General features: G+C 46.0%; 1 long non-coding RNA gene across 1 annotated transcript; it reads left to right on the top strand.

The window, feature by feature from the left end:
* Positions 1-4,064: 4,064 nt before the first annotated feature.
* Positions 4,065-7,003, top strand: LOC109299315. The gene is made up of 3 exons (XR_002097814.1): positions 4,065-4,193; positions 6,175-6,188; positions 6,993-7,003. It is a non-coding gene; the product is annotated as an uncharacterized LOC109299315 (long non-coding RNA).
* The last annotated feature ends 1,837 nt before the right edge of the window (positions 7,004-8,840 follow it).

Below are 8,840 nucleotides of genomic sequence, written 5' to 3'. Positions count from 1 at the left end.
CCTTAATTTGTGACTGCTCCACTAAGCCAAACAACTCTAAACCAGTTAACATTTGGTCAGCTTACAGCATGAGGTCTGATAAGGCCCTGATTGTTAGAGGCCTCCCTCTAGTCTAGGACTTCAGAGACCCAAGCTCCTTGCTTCATCACAGACTTCCTGAGTGACCTTGAGGAAGTTATTTAGCCTCTCTTTGATTGAGGTCCTCGTGCGTAAAATGGGAATAACCGAGTTGTGAAAATAAGTATGTTAAAAGACTGTGTGTAATGGGATACTTACTATAATGGGGATCATATCATGACCTCAAAAAGATGACTGCAACAGCAAAGGATGATGACATATATTAATTGCATGCATGCATCATGTTTAGCAGCACTTTACACTATAATCAAAATGTGTATTTAAACTGATTTATACTTCTCAGTATTTAGAATGGAGTCTACTACAGACCAACAACATAAAACAGCAACAGTAACATTTTGCATGGCCAAATCTCAGTTAAGCATCCACAGAGCTTTTTTTTAATTTATTTATTTTTATTTTTTTTAATTTTTTTGAAGTTGCTGCCTCTGTGTGAGGAAGGAGCTGTATCAATATGAAAGGGGACACCATGTCTCCTCCGTCTTTTTGGCAGCTTGTTTATGTTGTGTGTGTGACAGTACTTTGTGGGCCCAGGTCTGGCAACTGCTTTACAGCTTCCATGTCAGGCAGTTGAAACCATTCCACACCCGTAGGAACTGCTCAGCAGCTTGCAGGAACAGGCCCTTAAAGATAAGAAAATAGGCCTGCGAAAAAATCTAGCAGATGGCTGAGGGTCAGGCTCAGGACCTGCAACCACTTTAGCTAAATATGAAAAATGAGTTTGGTTTCCAGTTTCATGTTGAGTCACTTTAATGTGAGTGGGTTTCTTGGGTTTGTTTTCTCTTTGCTTTTAACAAGTGCGGAGACAAAAAGAAAGAAAAACAAAAATGAGATCATTGTTTAATCAAGCAGGCGGAAATGTTAGCTCTTGAAATATTTTGTGCTATGCAGGGTTTTAAATTTTTTGGGGGGGATGGGGAGGGAAAACTCTTTGGGCTGACTGGAAAAAAACTGACTGATATTTCTCCAAGTGTCACACTCTAGTTCCTTGGAAAATCAACAAAGAGGCACTTAGTTTTTCCCTATATTGATGTAATTAGGCATGAAACCATTAAAATGGAGCAAAAATCTAAATGGGAGTGCATTATTCATAGTTTTACTAGAGAAAGACTATATTACCTTTGTATTGGGCACTGGTTTGAATAGTACTGGATGCTGTGTACAGCCCTGGTATTTCTACTACCAGTTTGAGATGTTAGAGAAGGGTCAAAGAAGAGTCACATGAATGACTTAAAGGAGAAAACATGACTAATGGCAATGGACTCTAGGAGCTTGATCTACCTAGCTTACCAGAAAAGAAAGCTAAGGGTGACTTGATCTCAACCTGCAAGTGCCTACAGGAGGACCAGAGACTCATAATAGATTTCATAGGGTTGTAGAAGACCTCAAGGGGCATCTGTCCCTCCCACATGAATGCAGAAATATTATTCCTAAATCATCCATATCCAATACTTTTCCAGTCTCCTCTTGAAAACCCCCAGTGTAGGAGATTCCAAAACTCCTGTGGGCAGCCTATTCCACTGTCTCACTGTTCTAATTCTCTGGAAGCTTTTCTGAAGATCTACTTTACATCTATCTTGCTGCAATTTAAAGCCATTGCTTTGTGTCCTCCCCTCTGTGCCAAGGGATCATTGGCCAAAGGAGAATTGCTCAGAGCTCCAGTATGAAACTGGAGATAGGCCTGTTGGAAGTCTTTAGGTTAGGGTCAGAGGGGAGACCAGCATCATGGTTGATGTCTGCTATAGACAACCAGACTAGGAGGATGAAGTGGACAATGCTTCCTTCAAATAGCTAATAGAAGTCTCCCAACCACCGGCCCTGGTTCTCATGGGGGATTTCAATCACCCTGACATCTGCTGTGAGAGTAACACAGCAGTGCACAGGCAATCCAGGAAGTTTTTAGAAAGTGTTGGGGACAATTTCCTGGTGCAAGTGTTGGAAAGGCCAGCTAGGAGCCAGGCTCTTCTTGATCTGCTGCTCAGAAACAGGGAAAAATTGGTGAGGAATGTAGTACTGGAAGGAAACTTGGGCAGCAGTGACCATTAGATGATTGAGTTCAGGATCCTGAGGAAAGAAAGGAAGGAGAGCAGCAGGGTATGGACCCTGGACTTCTGAAAAGCAGACTTTGATTCATTCAGGGAACTGATGGGTAGGGTCCCCTGGGAGGCCAGTCTTAGGGGAAAAGGAGTCCAGGTGAGCTGGCTGCACTTTAAAAAGAAACCTTACTGAGGGCAGAGGAATGAACCATTCCCATGCACAGGAAGACTAGCAGGTATGGCAGAAGACCAGCTTGGCTTAGTAGCGAACTCTTCAGTGAGCTAAAATATGGAAAAGAAGCTTACAAGAAGTGGAAACTAGGACAAACAACTAGGGAGGAGTGTAAGAGTATTACTTGGGCATGCAGGGATGAATCAGGATGGCCAAAGCACAACTGGAGTTGCAGATAGCAAGGGATGTGAAGGGTAACAAGAAGGGTTTCTATAAGTATGTCACCAACAAAAAGATGATCAAGGAAAGTGTGGGTCCTTTACTAAATGCGGGGGTGCAACCTAGTGCCAGGTGATTCAGAAAAGGCTCAAGTAATCAATGCCTTTTCATAGAATCATAGAAAATTAGAGTTGGAAGGGTCCTCAGGAGGTCATCTAATCCAACTCCTTGCTCAAAGCAGGACAATTCCCAACTAGATCATCCCAGCCAAGGCTAGCTGGGTCATAAAAATCTCCAAAGATGGAGATTCCATCACCTGTCTGGGAACCTGTTCCAGTGTTTTACTACCCTCCTAGTAAGAAATTTTTTCGTAATATCTAACTGAAACTTCCCTTGCTGCAACTTAAGACCATTGCTCCTTGTTTTGTCATCTTCCGTCACTGAGAACAGGCTAGCTCCATCCTCTTTCAAACCCTCCTTCATGTAGTTGAAGGACGCTATTAAATCCCCTCTCAGTCTTCTCTTCTCTAGACTAAATAAGTCCAGTTCCTTCGGCCTTTTCTCATAAGTCATGTGCCCCAGCCCCTGAACCATTTTCATTGCCCTCTGCTGGACACTCTCCAATATGTCCACATCCTTTCTATAGTGGAGGGCCCAAAACTGGACACAGTACTTCAGATTTGGCCTCATCAGTATCAAATAGAGGTTAAGAATCACTTCTCTTGCCCTGCTGGCAACACACCTACCAATGCCGCCCCAGTGTGCTATTAGCCTTCTTGGCAACAAGGGCACACTGTTGGCTCATATTCAGCTTATTGTCCACTGTAACCCTCAGGGCCTTTTCTGCAGAGCTGCTGCCCTGCCAGTCAGCCCTCAGCCTGTACTGGTGCAAGGGATTCTTCCATCCTAAGTGCAGGACTTTGCAGTTGTCCTTGTTCAACCTCATGTGATTCCTTTTGGCCCAATCCTCCAATTTATCTAGGTCACTCTGGGCACATCTACACATACACCTGACTGCAGAGTTGGTACTGTGCAGTCCTGGCAGCACACAGGTTATTTTCAACCCTACTGCACAGTAGCAATGAGCTACTGTACAGTAGTGGTGGCATCACAGTTAGAGCTTGCCAATGCTATATCATCATAGCTCATTGCTACAACAATGTTGTGTCTCATGTAGATGCATTCTATGAATCCTAGCCCTACCCTCCAGCATATCTACTACTCCTCTAAGCTTAGTGTCATCTGCATACTTGCTGAGGGTTTACTGTATGCCATCTTTCAGGTTGTTGACAAAGATATTGAACCAGCCCCAGGACTGACCCCTAGAGCACTCCACTTGATACTAGCTGCCAACTAGACATCAAGGCATTGATTGCTACCCTCTGAGCCTGAGGCTCCAAACAGTTTTTTATCCATCTTACAGTCCATTCATTCAGCCTGGACTTCCTTAGCTTGCCCTTTTCACCTCATTCTTCACAGGCAAGGTCAGCTGTCAGACTACTGCACCTTTGAAGCACAGTTTGGGGAGGAGGTGAGCAGCCAACAGTGGCAAAAGAACAAGTTAGGAACTATTTAGAAATGCTGGACATGTGCAAGTCCATAGGGTTGGATAGGATGCACCCAAGAGTGTTGAGGGAGTTGGCCAGTGTGTTTGCAGCGCCATTGGCCATCATCTTTGAAAGTTCATAGCGATCGGAAGAGGTCCCAGATAATTGGAAAAGGGCAAATATAATGCCCATCCTCAAGAAAGGGGACCATCCTCAAGAAAGGGAAGAACAAGGATCCAGGGAACTACAGACCAGTCAGCCTCACCTCAGTCCCTGGAAAAATCATGGAGCAGGTCCTCAAGGAATCCATTTCTAAGCACTTGGAGGAGAAGAAGGTGATAAGGAACAGTCAGCATGGATTCACCAAGGGCAAGTCATGCCTGACCAATCTGATTGCCCTCTGTGATAAGTTGCATGGTTCAGCTGATACAGGAAAAGCAGTGGACGTGATATACCTTGACTTTAGCAGGCTTTTGATATGGTCTCTCACACAATTCTCACAAGCAAGCTAAGGAAGTTTAGGTTGGATGGATGACTGTAAGGTGGATAGAAAACTGGCTGGATTGTCTGGCTCAGTGGGTAGTAGTCAATGGCTTGATGTCTAGTAGGCAGCCGGTGTTAAGTGGAGTTCCCCAGGGGTTGGTCCTGGGGCCAATTTTGTTCAATATCATAGAATCATAGAATCAATGAGTCAGAAGGGACCTAGACAGATCATCGAGTCCGACCCCCCGCCATGGGCAGGAATGAGCACTGGGGGTGGGAGGGGTCATAAGACCCCAGCCAGGTGCCTATCCAGTCTCCTCTTGAAGATTTCCAGGGAAGGTGAGAGCACCACCTCTCTGGGAAGCCTATTCCAGGCTTTGGCCACCCTTACAGTGAAGTAGTTCTTCCTAATATCTAACCTAAACCTATCCTCCCTCAGCTTGTGGCCATTGTTTCCGGTGACTCCAAGGGGGGCCCTGGTGAACAGACTTTCCCCAAGTCCCTGCTGCTGGCCCCTGATAAGGTTGTAGACAGCCACAAGATCCCCCCTCAGTCTCCTCTTGCGGAGACTGAAGAGATTCAGGTCCCTCAGCCTCTTCTCATAGGGCTGGCCCCAACCATACGAGTGGTCCTCCTCTGGACCCTCTCCAGGTTCTCCACGTCCTTCTTGAAGTGCGGCGCCCAGAACTGGACACAGTACTTCAGCTGCGGCCTGACCAGCACCACATAGAGGGGGAGCAAGACCTCTCTGGACCTGTTAGTGATGCCCCTGTTGATGCATGACAGGGTGCGGTTGGCTCTGCCTATTGCTTCGTTGCATTGGCAACTCATATTCATCCTGGAGTCAATCCTGACTCCAAGATCCCTCTCTGCCTCTGCGGTGCCGAGAGGGGCAGCCCCTAACCTATAACCATAATGCTGGTTCCCTCTCCCCAGGTGCAGCACTCTGCACTTGTCCTTGTTGAACCGGATCCTGTTGAGATCCGCCCACTTCTCTAACCTATCCAGGTCTGCCTGGATGCGGTCCCTGCCTGCCGGTCTTCATCAATGACCTAGAAGATGGGATGGGGTGCACCCTCAACAAGTTTGCGAATGACACCCAGCTGCAGAGAGTAATGGATATGCTGGATGGTACGGTTAGGTTTCAGAGAGACCTAGACAAATTGGAGGATTGGACAAAAAGAAATCTCATGAGGTTCAATAAGGACAATTGCAAAGTCCTGCACTTAGGATGGAACAGTCCAATGCACAGATACAGGCTGGGAACCAACTGGTTAAACAGCATCTCTGTAGAATAGGACCTGGGGGTTACAGGGGACAATACCCTGAATATGAGCCAACAGTGTGGCCTTGTTGCAAAGAGGGGTGACAGCATACTGGTCTGTATTACTAGAAGCATTGCCAGCAGATCAAGGGAAGTGATTATTCCCCTAAATTTGGCACTTGTGAGGCCACATCTGGAGTACTGTGTCCAGTTTTGGACTCCCCACTATGGAAAGGATGTGGACAAGTTGGAGAGAATCCAGCAGAGGACAATGAAAATGGTTAGGGGGAGGGGGCACATGACTTATGAGGAAAGGCTGAGGGAACTGGGTTTATTTAGTCTGCAGAAAAGAAGACAGGAGGGGGTGGGGAGAATTGCAGCCTTGTTAGGAGGTTTGATAGCAGCCTTTAAGAAGGGAAGTTAGGTTGGATATTAGGAAAAATGTTTTCACATGGAGGGTAGTAAAGCACTAGAATAGGCTACCCCAGGAGAGATTGTGTAATCTCCATACTTGAATGTTTTATGACCCAGGTAGACAAAACTTTTGCTGGGATAATCTAGTTGGGGATGGTCCTGCTCTGAGCAGGGGGTTGGACTAGATGACCTCCCAAGGTCCCTTCCAACCCTAACTTTCTATGATTCCAACACACCTAACTTTGTGTTTTCTATTCTCACTAGACAACATGCAGACCCTTGCTTGAGTAGGATCAGATCAGCACCTGCATTCATAAATTTAAATTTTAATCGTATATTCCACACTTGTTGATATTAGCATCATGAAAACCTAGCCATCTGTAGTGTTACTAAAGATAGGCTTTGCATTTGTAGGCATAACTTGTACATTCCTCACTACCAGGGTTTGGGGGTAGAGGGGAGGTGTGAAATCTGTACTGAGGCATCCTCCAGCTTTGCCCTGGCTCTAATAGAGCCCTTCCACACTGGTCAGGAGATGCTAGGACCTCTGCTTAGATGGTTAGCCATCTAGACTAGGACAGATTTCTTTGTTACAGACATGTATCTAGCACAGTGGAGGCCCTGACCCATAGTTCCATTGCAGTAGGAATAGTAATAATAATTCATAATAAATAATCATATCTATCTCCAATGTGACTAAACATATTCTAGCAAACAAGCTACTGCAATTTCCCTTTTCACAGTGAAGGCAAATCAAGGCATTCCAATCTGGCCATATTCTTTAATAACATTTTTTGTCTAAATAAAATGTATTTATTTTATGTGGTCTCTACCTGGGGGTCAGGCAGCTGGAGAGGGCAGTGATACATATTGAAGGGTTCCATCCAATCTTTCTTGCCCAAGTAGATGGGACTGGGTAGGTCTGCAGTTTGGATCCACTTGATCAGTCCTTGAATGTGGCCAGCTGTTCATGCCCAGTATTACATGACGCCCATGCATAAAACAACAGATAAATCCACTTGCCGGGTGTTTTTTCAAATATGATTGCAATGCAAAGGATTATCAGTGATGACACTAGGTTTCAGTCTAAGCTCCATTTAGATAATTGGGCAAGCTGACATGCGTTTCAGAGCCTCTGTTTCAAACTGCTGGCAGGGATCCTGAACCAGCAGGCCAGCCTGAGCCAAGTACCCAAGCAGCCACGACTGCAGTGAGTCACCAGGTAACAAGAACTCTGCCTCAGTTTAGGAACAGCAGGCATCCTGACTGGCTGCTAGGAGTCCCCGCTATTCGTTTAGACCCAACAGGGGCTGTGGGTATCCAAGCCAGTCTAGAGTTTTGACCCAGTCTGCTGTGGCAAGCCTTTTGATTCCTGTTCTCTCTGGTTTGTCCTGGTTCCTGACCCTGGCATCAGCTTTTTCCTGGACTCCAGCCTCAGATTTCCTCTACAGATCCATTTCCTGGTTCCTGACTCCTGGCTTGATTCAGTGCTCAGACTTTGCCCTGCAGACTACCCTTTGGACTTTGGTAACTTGGCTGTTGATTTTTTTCTGGATCCTGATCCCTGGCTTGATTCATTGCTTGGACTTCACCCTGTGGATTGCCCCTCAGCCGTGGTAACTTGGTTGCTGGTTTTCTGGATCCTGACCTTGGCCTGTATACTGGACTCTGCCTCTGGATTTTTCTCCAGACCTCATAACTTGGCTCCTGAATTCTGACCCAGCCTCTGGCTCCTGCCTTCCCTCAATGGCCTAACCATTAGGCAAGATTGCCTACACCCTGGTCCCTAACAGTTTTCTGCAGAGTACTTAAACTTGATGCCAACAGGCTGAGAACAATTGACGCTTGCACACTGTGGGCGTTTTTACAGAGAGCCACTCTAATTAAAGCACCTGCAGCGTCTCATGTATCAGTGCCCCTGCTTTTCAAAATGGTGGTGGGGGCACTTTAACTAAAGCTTGTCAAGCAAGCTTTAGTTAAAGCACCCCCACGGCCATTGTGAAGCATGGGGATGCTGATACACGAGATGCAGAGGCTGCTGGAGCGCACTAATCAGCACACTCCAGCAGACTTGATTAATCCAGGGTGCTCCAATGCACTGTAATTACAGCTCATTAGAGCAGCCTCCCTGCATGTCTACAGGCACCCTGTGTGTCAATGGACACCTTTTTAAAAATCCTGGGCTGTACATAGTAACTGGTATAAGTGGGAGGAGGCTTTACGTGAACTTCTAAAAATACCCATTTTGGGAAGAATGAAATCCTTTCCATAGCCCCCTGCCCCCACCCCCTTTTTCGTGTAATTTTTTTTTCCTTTTAGTTTTTGGGAAATAAGGCTTCTTACCACTCTCTCCAGCACTGAATACTGGTTTGATCATACCAGGCTTCTTTAAAGTCACATACAGGCTTTGCAGTCCTGTCACTTCATGTTAGGCCCTCTTCAGTCATCACTTTCCCAGCAGAAGATGAAGATATTCACAGAGTGGGGATGACACTGGTGAATTTCCTTGATCTGCAACTGTAAAGTTGGCAGGGAAACAATGCAGGCTATGTTTTCCAGAAGCAAGG

Source organism: Gavialis gangeticus, unplaced genomic scaffold (assembly GCF_001723915.1).
Source record: "Gavialis gangeticus isolate Ggan-Ray unplaced genomic scaffold, GavGan_comp1, whole genome shotgun sequence".
NCBI lineage: Eukaryota > Metazoa > Chordata > Crocodylia > Gavialidae > Gavialis > Gavialis gangeticus.
The sequence above is the reverse complement of the archived record's forward strand: the minus strand, read 5'-3'. Positions and strand labels throughout refer to the sequence as shown.